At 46.3% G+C, this 13,210-nt stretch overlaps 1 protein-coding gene across 3 annotated transcripts in view; it reads right to left on the minus strand.

The window, feature by feature from the left end:
• Nucleotides 1–13,210, minus strand: part of tmcc3 (transmembrane and coiled-coil domain family 3) — a 109,863-nt gene that overhangs the window by 37,201 nt on the left and 59,452 nt on the right. The window contains exon 1 of one of the 3 annotated variants that reach the window (XM_060843039.1): nt 10,805–10,892. The exons of the other annotated variants lie outside the window; for them this stretch is intronic. The gene's annotated coding sequence lies outside the window, so the exon portion shown is untranslated. Of the gene's footprint in view, nt 1–10,804; nt 10,893–13,210 lie in introns of those variants that run through there. 3 annotated transcript variants of the gene reach the window in all.

Below are 13,210 nucleotides of genomic sequence, written 5' to 3' on the forward strand. Positions count from 1 at the left end.
GCACTGCGATTTATGCTCAAGTATTCACAACAAGAATTGTACTGCTAGCCCCACAAGGTTCACACCAGAAGCTGTGGCTATGTCACAACAAACAGTCAAGTGCTAACAAAAATGGGGCAGCATGGTGTTTCATTGGTTAGCTCTGCTGCCTCACAGTGCCTCACATCACAAAGATGTGTGGGTCAGGTGAATTGCCCATGCTAAATTGCCTGTGGTGTTAGGTAAGGGGTAAATGTAGGGATAGGGTGGGTTGCGCTTCGACGGGTCGGTGTGGACTTGTTGGGCCAAAGGGCTTGTTTCCACACTGTAAGTAATCTAATCTAATATAATCTAATCTAGGGACCTGGATTCAATTCCAGCCTCAGGCAACTGTGTGGAGTTTGCACATTCTCCCTGTGTCTGCATGGAGTTTCCTCCCGCAATCCAAGGATGCGCAGGTTAGGTGAATTGGTCATGTTAAATTGCCGATAGTGTTCAGGGATATATAGGTTAGGTGCATTAGTCAGGGGTAAATGTAGACTAAAAGGGTAGGGGAATGGGTCTGGGTGGGATACCTCTTGGAGGGTTGGTGTGGATTTGTTGGGCCAAATGGCCCATTTCCATACTGTAGGAATTCTATTCTAAAAACAGAAAGGATTTTTCTTTATTATACCTGGCAATCTGAATTTGAGTAGGTAATGCCTCTTACATAAAACAGCAATTAACATTTAACACTTCCTTCCCAGATTGGCACCACGCAAATGACAATGCAGCCACTTTATCATGAGATTTGATCCCAATCGAAACCTGTCTCCAAGACTTCCTTCCAGGCTATGCAAAAAAAACAACGAAACAAAAAGCAAGCCCCACATCACGCCAGTTTACGGTTGGCCTCCTGTATTCTGCAAGGTCATGTGCAGAGTTCTCCTTGTGCAGCATGTACACACATGATAATGATAAGTTGCTATAGCTATTTATGTGACTGAAACCAATGGGGGTGGTTAAAGTACAGCGTAAGCAACAGATAAGACTCAAGAAAATGCAAACAGAAACTCTGGGCCCGAGGTGCAGGGCAATCACAATGTGAGAATGATGCACTTGAGCTGCTTATTATTAAACCATTTTTTAAAACACTGCAATTTTGGATGATCGGGTCCAATCCTTCATTAGCTCCTGGATCATTTCCACTCTGATAAATGTCCATTCTTGGCATTTTGATTTTTGATATTTTTATTTATTAGATCATGAGCACTGGCTGGACCAATATTTATTGTCCATCTCAGTTGCCCTTGAGAAGGTGGTGGTGAGCTGCCTTCTTGACCTGCTGCAGTCCATATGCTATGGGTTGATCCACAATATCATTAGGGAGGGAATTCCAGGATTCTGGCCTGACAATATTTTCATTGTCAACATTTTGGTGATTACCATTCACCAGAAACATAAATGAACTAGCCAAATAAATAATACAATGACAAGAGTAGATCAGTGGCTGGGAATAGTGTGGTGACTATCTCATTTCCTCCCTTTCAAATGCCTACCCACCATCTACAAGGCATAGGTCACTGTGATGGAATACTTTTAACCCACCACGAAGATTCCTGTGACAGTACCTTCCAAAGCCACACCCTTCAGTATCAAGAAGGACAACAGACATCTGGGAACACCAGTGCTTGCATGTTGCCCTCCAATGCATGCACCACTTTGATTTGGAAATATATTGCCATTCCATCACAACTATTTGTTGTGACATATTTTCAGCTTCAGGTCTGATTCAGTGGGAACAATTTCCTTTCTGAAGTTGGTTGTTCAATTCTCGCTCTGTATCCTTGAGCATAAAACTACTGCGCAGTGATGACAGAGTGCTACATTGCCAAAGATGCATTGTCTTGAATCCTGGAACTCCCTTGGACCACTGGGATTATCCTCCTACCTCTTAGACTGCAGTAATTCAAGAGGCAGCTCACCATCACCTTCTCCAGGGTAACGAGGCACTGACAATAAACTCTGGCTAGCCAACAACATCAAAATCATGAATTTATTTTTCAAAATTGAACATCCAAGGAAAAATGATTAGATTCTCTCTTGTTGTAGATGGTCATTGCCTGACATTTGTGTACCATGAATATCATTTACCACTTGTCAGCCCCAGCCTGGATGTACAAGTCAAGTCAAGGTCTTGTATGTGAATACGAACTGCTTCAGGATTTGAGAAAGCACATACGGTGCTGAACAATGTGAGTCATTGGCAAACATCTCTATTTCTGACCTTATGCTGGAGGAAAGGCTTTGATGAAGCAGCTGAACATCGTTGGGCCTACAACACTAGCCTAAGGGATTTCTAAAGAGATGTCCTGGAGCTGAAATGAATGACTTCCAACAACAACAACCATCCTCCTATGTGCCAGATATGACTCTGACCAGTGGAGAGTTTGTTCCCAATACCCATTGGTTCCAGTTTTGTTATGACTCCTTGATGCCAAACACAGTCAAATGCAGCCTTGATGTCAAGGGCTGTCACTCTCACCTCAACTCTGGAATTCAGCTCTTTTGTCCATATTTGGACCAAGGCTATAATGAGGTCAGAGCTGAGAGTGATCCTGGCGGACATCAAACTGGGCATCACTAAGCAGATTACTGCTCAGCAAGTACCACATCATAGCACTGTTGATGACACCTTCCATCAGTATACTGATGATCGAGAGTAGACTGATGGGACAAAAATAGCCGGGTTGGATTTGTCCTGCTCTTTGTGAACAGAACATACCTGTTTCTACATTGTCAGCTAGATGCCAGTGTTGTAACTGTACTGGAACAGTTTGGCTAGGGGAGCGGCAAGTTCTGGAGCACAAATCTTCAGTTCTATCAATGGAAAGTTGTCAGGGCCCATAGCCTTTGCAGTATCCGGTCCCTCCAACTGTTTATTGATATCACATGGAATGAATCCAATTGGCTGAAGTCAGGTATCTGTGATGCTGGGAATCCCTAGAGGAGAGCGAGTTGGATCATCCACTCGGCAATTCCGGATGAAGACATCTGCAAAAGCTTCAGCGTTATTTTTTGCACTGAGTGTGCTGGGCTCTACCATCATTGAGGACAGGGATATTTGTGGAGCCTCCTCCTTCAGTGAGTCGTTTCATTGTCCATCACCATTCACGACTACATGTGGCAGGACTGCAGAACCGTTAGTTGTGGGATCACTTAGCTCTGACAGTCACTTGTTACTTAAGCTGTTTGGCATGCAAGAAATCGTGTGTGGTAGCTTCACCAGATTGTCACCTCATTTTTTAGGTATACCTGGTGCTGCTCCTGGCATGCCCTCCTGCACTATACATTGAATCAGAGATGATCTCTTGACTTAATGGTAATAGTTGAGTGGGGGATATGCTGGGCCATGAGGTTACAGATTCTGCTGGAGTACAGTTCTGCTGATGGTGATGGCCCACAGTGCCTCATTGATGGCCAGATTTAGAGGGTATCTTACATATGAAAACGGAACTTCACCTTCACAAGGACTGTGTGGTGGTCACCCTTACCGATACTGTCATGGACACATGCATCTGCAGCTGACAGAGTTTTCAAAATTTCAAACCCTTCTATCAGAGTTATATCCCCTTGATAATTAACTGCACTATTTTGTACATTGAAAGGTTTAGTAAATTCAATTGTATTATGTTGTAGCTTTGTTAGCCTGCATTAAATGTTAATAGGATCCAAAATCAAATCTGGCTTATGTAAGGCGCCTGACACTGATTTGAAGCTTAGGTTTTCTGATGTAAAGATCAAGCTGTTTAATGACTGCAGCTTCTGTTCTGACTGCTGATACTTTAAGAGGATATTTGACACGGTAACTTTCACTTCATTGTGTTAAGTCTGGTGCTGCTTCTTTGCAACAAATTCCAGGTTTCCTTCAACTAAATTCTTGGGATTTCTATCACCCTGTAACATTGTTCAATATGTGCTTGTAGCACGGCCAAACACTGCATCCTCCATTTATTCATGTATTGGGAGATGTGGTTTTAAAACATAGCCAGAGATGCAATCTTTTGATCTTTCTAAAGAAAGCCATCAGCTGGTACAAAAGGCCAAACACAGAAATATTTCATTCCACAGCCAGTGAACATTCAGAGCTCCAGAATAAACTCTGAACTTTAACAATTTGATTTTTAGTTACACAATACACAAATAATGAACACACCTAATGACCTCATTTTTGTTTGAAACGAGCAGAGCAATTACATCATCATAGCAAAACCACTTGTAACTTTTTCTGTGTTATCATTTGTTTTTTTTTCCTCTAGTTTTATCTCTCTTTACTCAGAATCAAAAGGTCCACATTATTAACAATTCCGAATGAAGGTCTAGGGCCAGTTACTTCCCTGAGCAGCATGTGCATCGTGTTTAAGGATTATAAAAACTGCTTTTTATTTCCTTTGTAGGGTACAAACGTCAGCATGAAGCTCATATTCATTCTAACATGATCATTTAACTTTCCCATGGGATGTGGGTGTTCATGTGAATGTCATAGCAAATCCTTAACCTCCCTTGTTTTGTTAGGCTCATTTCAGAGAGTAGATAGGAATCAACCACATTGCTGTGGCTCTAGAGTCACGTGTAGGCCAAACCAGGTAAGGGTGGAGATTTCCTACCAGAAAAGAGTCATGAGTGAACTGGATGGTTTGTTCAAAATAGTCAATGATGTTTGAGACGAGTTTTATATTCCAGAGTGATCAATTAAATTTAATTAACCAGCTCCTATGGTGGGATTTGAATCCAAGTCATTAGCCCAGGCCTTTGGTTTACTCAACATGAGTAATCACTACCCCATCATTGTTCTTTGATTTCAGTGGATCTTGTATGAAACACTTTGCTTGAACCATCTAACAGTTCAGTATTTTCCAAATCTATTAACAGGAAAACAGGACAACAGATTTTTTTAAATGCCAGATATATAAAAGACCATAGGACTTAAGTAGAGTCATAGTCATAAAGTCATACAGCACGGAAACAGATCCTTTGGTCCAACCAGTCCATGCTGACCATAATCCCAAACTAAACTAGTCCCACTTACCTGAGTTTGGCCCATATCCCTCCAAACATTTCTTATTAATGTAATTATCCAAATTTCTTTTAAACATTATAATTGTACTTGCATCCACTACTTCCTCTGGAAGTTCACTCTACACACTCTGTGTAAACAAATTGCACCTCATGTCTTTTTTTAAACTTTTCTCATCTCACCTTAAAAATTTGCCCCCACTCTTGAAATTCCTCACCCTAGAGAAGAGACACCTTTCATTTACCAATTCTATACGCATCATGATTTTATAAACCCCTATAAAGTCTTCCTTCAACCTCCTTTACTCCAGTGAAAAAAGTTCCAAAATTTGTTCCAGTTTCTATACTGTATGAGTAAAAAATGAGGTCTGCAGATGCTGGAGATCACAGCTGCAAATGTGTTGCTGGTCAAAGCACAGCAGGTTAGGCAGCATCTCAGGAATAGAGAATTCGACGTTTCGAGCATAAGCCCTTCATGACTCTATCCAACCTCTACTTATAACTCAAACCCTCCATTCCCAGCAACATCCTGGGAAATCTCTTCTGAGTCCCCCCCCAACTTAATAATATCCTTTCTATAACAGGGTGACAAGAACTGAATACAGTACTCCAGAAGAGGCCTCACCAACGTCCTGTAGAGCCTCAACATAGTGTCCTAACTCCTGTACTCAAAGGTCTGAGCAATGAAGGCAAGTATGCTAAGTGTCTTCTTAATGTGCTGCAAACTTAATGTACCTGAACTTCGAGGTCTCTCTGTTCTACAACACTACCTGAGGCTCTACTTTTTAATTGTGTAAGTCTTGCCCTTGTTTGTTTTGCCAAAATCCAATGCCTCTCACTTATCCAAATTAAACTGCCACTGCCACTCTTCAATCCATTGACCCATTGATGAAGATCTCTTTGTAATCGTAGATAATCTTCTTCACTGTCCACTATACCACCAATCTTGGTGTCATCCTCAAACTTACCTACCCTGCCTTCTATATTCTAATCCAATCATTCATATAAATGACAAACAAAAGTAGACCTAGTGCCAATCCCTGTGGAACACTGCTGGTCACAGGCCTCCAGTCTGAAAAACAACCCTTCAGCACCACTCTCTCTATGTCCTACCATTAAGCCAACTTTATATCTAATTGGCAAGCTCCCCTGAATCCCAAGTGATCTTAATTTACTAATTAGTAAATGCCACATACTGTGCGTATAACCCTCAACATGCAGCAGTGTCTGGGTTTTAATTCTATTCTCACAGTTAGCTCTGTTTGAAAGTGCAGGTGGATGAAGCCAGCCATCCTGGAACCTGGGTAGCCCAGAATCCTAGCTGTACACAGATTACACCAGATCCAGACAGCAGCTCACTGCCACCTTCTCAAAGGGAAAGTGGGATTGGCAAGAAATAATTCCCACATCCTATCCAAGAATGAAGCAAAAAGCACCACTGGTTCCTTCCCTGAACATCTTGTACTTTTTAAATGTCGGCACTGTTTTTGACACCACAATTACTTACAATGGAAAGAAAACACAGTATGCACATTTGTAATGTCCCAGCAATTAATGTATTATACTTAAAGCAGCTTAAAGGCCTACGGTGCTTCACATGAGTATAGTCAGCCATTATTTGACATTGAATAACAGGTATTAGTGTTATCTTCAAGAGTTTCCAAATGAAACTGAAGTGATAGTTATATGCTAATAATGGATTTTTTTTTAGTTTTAGAATAAGGAGTAGCATATTTAAAACAGGCATGAGGAGAAATTACTTCTCCCAAAGGGTCATGAATCTGTGGAATGCAGGACTCTGAGTAAATTTAAGGAAGAGTTGACAGATTTTTAATTGGTTGAAGGGTTAAGGAGAGCGGGCAGGAAAGCAGAATTGAGGCTGAGACGAGATCAGCCATTATCCTAATGAAGGCAGAGCCGGCTCAAGGGACTGAATTGCCTCCTCCCACTCCTAGGTTTTGTCTTCTTAAGTAATTGTTATATTGGGAAATATAATCACTGGTGTTGGATTGTTGTTGTGTCAGAGTTGGAATAAAACTCTGACTGGAAAAGTAAACGTGTAGATACTGCCTGACTAACCTTTAATCACTGGTGTCTCTCATTAGGGCAGGTGTCCAAAAGGAAGAAGTAAAGAGATTTAGAGAGTGAATTCTGGAGCTTAGGTCCTGAAGATGGGTCTGCAAATTCTGGAGTGAAGGAAATCAGGGATGGGCAGAAGTTGGAGGAACTGAGAGACGTGGAGGTCTAATGGAAGGGATGGGAGGCCGGGGAAGCCATGAACTGACTTAGAAGCAAGGACAGGAATGTTAAATTTGGCACATTGATCGCATAGGAGCTAGAGGGGATGGGTGAAATGGACTTGGGGGCAAATTCGGATAAGGGGCAGCAGATTTTGGATGGGAGGTCCTGTGTCCCTGTGGGTTTTCTCCAGGTGCTCCGGGTTTCCTGTCACAGTCCAGGGATGTGCAGGGTAGGTGGTTTAGCCATGGGAAATGTAGGGTTACAGGGATAGGGTGGGGAGGGGCAGGGGGATGGGTGGGATGCTATTTAGAGGGTCAGGGTGGGCTCGATGGGCCAAATGGCCTCTTCCCCAATGTAGGGATTCTATGCTTGTGTCTTCTCATTTGTTTAGGGGAAGGTTACTGTGAGTGAAACAGGTTGGAGGAGGGGGGTACACAGAGGCGGGAGACCAGGATTTCCAGCCCCTGCAGTTGTCCAGCAGGTTTGAGGTTCTCTCAGCTTGTCTGAGTGAGAGTGTAGGGTGTGGGGGTGCTGCAGAGGGTGGAGCTAATTGACCTCAACAGCATCGTACAGAAAGCCCTCAAGAACCTCGGACCAGGTGACCTAATCAAGACGTATAAGATAATCAGAGGGTTAGATAGGGTGAACAGTGAAAGCCTTTTTCCTCAGATGGTGAAGGCTAACATGTGGGGATATAGCTTTAAATTGAAGAGTGATAGATTTAGGACAGATATCAGGGGTAGTTTCTTTACTCAGGAGTAGTAGGGGCATGGATCAGCCTACCCGCAACAGAAGTAGACTCACCGATGTTAAGGACATTTAAATGGACATTGGATATACATATGGATAATAATGGAACGGTGTAGGTTAGATTAGATTAGATTAGATTACTTACAGATTAGATTACTTACAGTGTGCAAACAGGCCCTTCGGCACAAAACGTCCACACCGACCCTCCAAAGAGCAACCCACCCAGACCCATTTGTGTGGGTCTGGGTTGGGAGTGTGTGTGTGTGTGTCTTGGTTGGGAATGTGTGTAGGTCTGTGTTGGGAATGTGTGTAGGTCTGTGTTGGGAACGTGTGGATCTGGGTTGAGTATGTGCGTGGAAGTGTGGGTTGGGTATGTGCATGAGGGTGTGGGTTGGGAGTGTGTGTGGGTCTGGGTTGGGAGCGTGTGTAGGTCTGGGTTGGGTGTGTGTGTGGGTCTGTGTTGAGAGTCTGTTGGGGGTGGGTCTGGGGTTGGGTATGTGTGTGGATCTGGTTTGGGAGTGTGTGTGGTTCTGGGTTGGGTATGTGCGCGTCTGGAATAGGAGTGTGCGTGGGGGTCTGGATTGGGTGTGTGTGTGTCTGAGTTGGGAGTGTGTGTGTGGGTCTGGGTTGGGAGTGTGAGTGGGTCTAGGTTGGGAGTGTGAGTGGGTCTAGGTTGGGAGTGTGTGTGGGTCTGAGTTGGGAGTGTGTGTGGATCTGGGTTGGGAGTCTGTTGGGGGTGGATCTGGGTTGGGTATATGTGTGGATCTGGTTTGGGAGTGTGCGTGGGGGTGTGGGTTGGGTATGTGTGTGGGTCTGGGTTGGGTATGTGTGTGCATCTGGAATGGGAGTGTGCGTGGGGGTATGGGTTGGGTATGTGTGTGGGTCTGGGTTGGGTGTGTGCGTGTGTCTGAGTTGGGAGTGTGAGTGGGTCCAGGTTGGGTGTGTGTGTGGGTCTGGAATGGGTATGTGTGTGAGGGTGTGGTTTGGGAGTGTGCGTGAGTCTGTGTTGGGAATGTGTGTGGAGGTGTGGGTTGGGAGTGTGTGTGGGTCTGGGTTGGGAATGTGTGGGTGTCTGTGTTGGAAGTGTGTTGGGGGTGGGACTAGGTTGTGTATGTGTGGATGTCTGGGTTGGGTATGTACGTGAAGGTGTGGGTTGGGAGTGTGTGTGGGTCTGGGTTGGGAGTGTGTTGGGGGTTGGTCTGAGTTGGGAGTGTGTGTGGGTCTGGGGATGGGAGTGTGTGTGTGGGTGTGTGTTGGGAATGTGTGTGGGTCTGGGTATGGGAGTGTGCGCGGGTGTGCGTTGGGAGTGTGTGTAGGTCTGGGTTGGGAGCATGTTGGGCCTTGGTCTGGGCTGGGAGTGTGGGTGGGTCTGGGTTGGGCATGTGCGTGGGGGTGTGGGTTGGGAGTGTGTGGGGATCTGGGTTGGGTATGTGTGTGGGGGTGTGGGTTGGGAGTGTGTGGGGATCTGGGTTGGGTATGTGCGTGGGGGTGTGGGTTGGGAGTGTGTGGGGATCTGGGTTGGGTATGTGCGTGGGGGTGTGGGTTGGGAGTGTGTGGGGATCTGGGTTGGGTATGTGCGTGGGGATCTGGGTTGGGTATGTGCGTGGGGGTGTGGGTTGGGAGTGTGTGGGGATCTGGGTTGGGTATGTGCGTGGGGGTGAGGGTTGGGAGTGTGTGGGGATCTGGGTTGGGTATGTGTGTGGGGGTGTGGGTTGGGAGTGTGTGGGGATCTGGGTTGGGTATGTGCGTGGGGGTGTGTGTCGGGAGTGTGTGGGGGTCTGGGAATGGGAGTATGTCTGTGTGGGTGTGGGTTGGGAGTGTCCGTAGATCTGGATATGGTTGGGGCCTGGGTGACCCGAGAAACAGAGCAACAGTAGGACTGCCCATACCTTCACCCACAGACACCGATATAGGGCACAGCCTTGAATCTCCATCGCTTGTTGAAGTCTTCAAAGGGCTTTTATAGATGAATGTCCGCCAGTGAAGGATTAGTCTCCCTAAGCCTCCACTCCTCTTGCCCGGGGCCACTCTGCTGTGGGTGGGCACAGGTTGACAGATGCATTTACACTCGGCCCATGTACCAGGCTGATCAACAGCCAGCCCCAAAATACACTGTTCTGATGAATTCTACTCCATATCACTACACGTGCATTAGAACATATTGCAACGTTGATGTCTCAGTAACAAACAAATCTTTCTCAATTGCCTTCTGTCTAGTTTCTGCCTTATCGTTGAATGACAATCAAAAGCAAATAAACAAACAGCACCGTCAATTGTTTATCCATATTGCAGTTAGTCATATCTGCTTTAGTTCCTCTTTCCTTTATTATTTCAGGGACATCACATATTGCCCAACCCTAATTGGCCCTGAGCTGAGGGACTTTCTCAGCCATTTCAGAGGGCAGTGAGGAAAACACACACAGAGCAAGCCAGATAAGGAAGGCAGATTTCCTACTGTAAAGGGTATCAATAAGTCTTTATAACAATTTTCGTTGGGTTCCCAGTCACGGTTACTGAGACTAGTTTCATATTCCAGGTTTATTAATTTAATTCAAATTCCACCAGCCACTGGTGAGATGTGAAGCTCTGGAGATCTAGCTCAGTGTACCAGCAACTGGCCCATTGACAGTACAAAACTCCATCTCAATGGGTGCAAGATTTGTTAAGGTCTGATAGAAGCCGACGATTCAGATGCACCCAACCTCCCAATCATTTCTCCTCTCTCCCTCACTTCTGCCTGTGGATACAGAGCAGTTTAACCTCTGCACAATCTACTCACCCAACATTATCGAATCGGCTGCCTTACTAACAGTCTTGATCTCCTGGTCTGTCCAGCAGCAAGTTGGTGAGGAGACCTTTAAACACAATTGTCAGCTCGGAAACAGGATTTGTTTGGCTTGCTTTAGTGGGAGGGGTGTTGATTTAATCATTTATAAGTTCCCAGTGGCTGAGACAGTCTCAAACTGCCGTATGACTAGGCTCAGTGCTTTTAAATCCTATTGCCTACACTAACACTGGGTACCACTCCAATATAATACACATCATCTGACCACAAAGGATTGCCAAAGTTAGCAGCAAGCACAAATAATTCAAACATACAATTAGAATGTCGTCCTAACAGTGAACAAATGTAAAATCTTTCTTGTTCACAACGAGTTCCAAAGCTCAGAATGAACTGCTCTTTCCTGTGCTCAACTTTGATCCTGAATGTAGCAATAAAGTGTAGCAGAGAGAAACTGCCTCCTAGCAACTATTATCAGGGTTACGTGCAGACAGACCGTTCGGAACCGAAGCAGCTCACCGGTCCCTCAGACCGGTCCCGCTCGTCAGTGGAATCATGGCTGATCTGAATATTCCAGGAAAAAAAATTCGAGTAAAAAATGAGGTCTGCAGATGCTGGAGATCACAGCTGCAAATGTGTTGCTGGTCAAAGCACAGCAGGTTAGGCAGCATCTCAGGAATAGAGAATTCGACGTTTCGAGCATAAGCCCTTCATCAGGAATAAGAGAGAGAGAGCCAAGCCGGCTGAGATAAAAGGTAGGGAGGCGGGACTAGGGGGAGGGGCGATGGAGGTGGGATAGGTGGAAGGAGGTCAAGGTGAGGGTGATAGGCCGGAGTGGGGTGGGGGCGGAGAGGTCAGGAAGAGGATTGCAGGTTAGGAGGGCGGTGCTGAGTTGAGGGAACCGACTGAGACAAGGTGGGGGGAGGGGAAATGAGGAAACTGGAGAAATCTGAATTCATACCTTGTGGTTGGAGGGTTCCCAGGCGGAAGATGAGGCGCTCCTCCTCCAGCCGTCGTGTAGTTGTGTTCTGCCGGTGGAGGAGTCCAAGGACCTGCATGTCCTCGGTGGAGTGGGAGGGGGAGTTAAAGTGTTGAGCCACGGGGTGATTGGGTTGGTTGGTTCGGGCGGCCCAGAGGTGTTCTCTGAAGCGTTCCGCAAGTAAGCGGCCTGTCTCACCAATATAGAGGAGGCCACATCGGGTGCAGCGGATGCAATAGATGATGTGTGTGGAGGTACAGGTGAACTTGTGGCGGATATGGAAGGATCCCTTGGGGCCTTGGAGGGAAGTGAGTGTGGAGGTGTGGGCGCAAGTTTTACATTTCCTGCGGTTGCAGGGGACGGTGCCGGGGGTGGAGGTTGGGTTGGTGGGGGGTGTGGATCTGACAAGGGATTTGGTGAGACAGGCCGCTTACTTGCGGAACGCTTCAGAGAACACCTCTGGGCCGCCCGAACCAACCAACCCAATCACCCCGTGGCTCAACACTTTAACTCCCCCTCCCACTCCACCGAGGACATGCAGGTCCTTGGACTCCTCCACCGGCAGAACACAACTACACGACGGCTGGAGGAGGAGCGCCTCATCTTCCGCCTGGGAACCCTCCAACCACAAGGTATGAATTCAGATTTCTCCAGCTTCCTCATTTCCCCTCCCCCCACCTTGTCTCAGTCGGTTCCCTCAACTCAGCACCGCCCTCCTAACCTGCAATCCTCTTCCTGACCTCTCCGCCCCCACCCCACTCCGGCCTATCACCCTCACCTTGACCTCCTTCCACCTATCCCACCTCCATCGCCCCTCCCCCTAGTCCCTCCTCCCTACCTTTTATCTCAGCCGGCTTGGCTCTCTCTCTCTTATTCCTGATGAAGGGCTTATGCTCGAAACGTCGAATTCTCTATTCCTGAGATGCTGCCTAACCTGCTGTGCTTTGACCAGCAACACATTTGCAGCTGAATATTCCAGGCTCCACCTTTCACTCTCCCTTTGCATACTCTCCCCCCCCCCCCCCCACCCCTTGCCTTTCAAGACTGAGACACATAACCCACCGTGAGAAAAGATTTCACTCTTTCTGTCTCAAGTGGGCGACCCTCAATTTTGAAAGAGGAACACCCGCCCACTCCAGTTGCAGACTCTCCCACAAGAGGAAACTTCACCACCAGTTTCGATCCCTCGGGACCAGTCAACATGTGCGATGTGTTCAGAGTAGCGCAGTGTTTTCTCAGAGGTGAAGAGTTTAGCTGCTACATTTTGTCAGGTCTCTTTTTTTATTATGAAAAGTGTCTCCTCCCATTCTTTCCGCTTCTCCTGCCACTATCTCACCCCCCCCCCCCCCCCCCCGCAACACACACACACATACACATAGATACACACACACACACAAATATACAGACATGTACACACAGACACA

This window comes from Hemiscyllium ocellatum, chromosome 23 (assembly GCF_020745735.1).
Source record: "Hemiscyllium ocellatum isolate sHemOce1 chromosome 23, sHemOce1.pat.X.cur, whole genome shotgun sequence".
NCBI lineage: Eukaryota > Metazoa > Chordata > Chondrichthyes > Orectolobiformes > Hemiscylliidae > Hemiscyllium > Hemiscyllium ocellatum.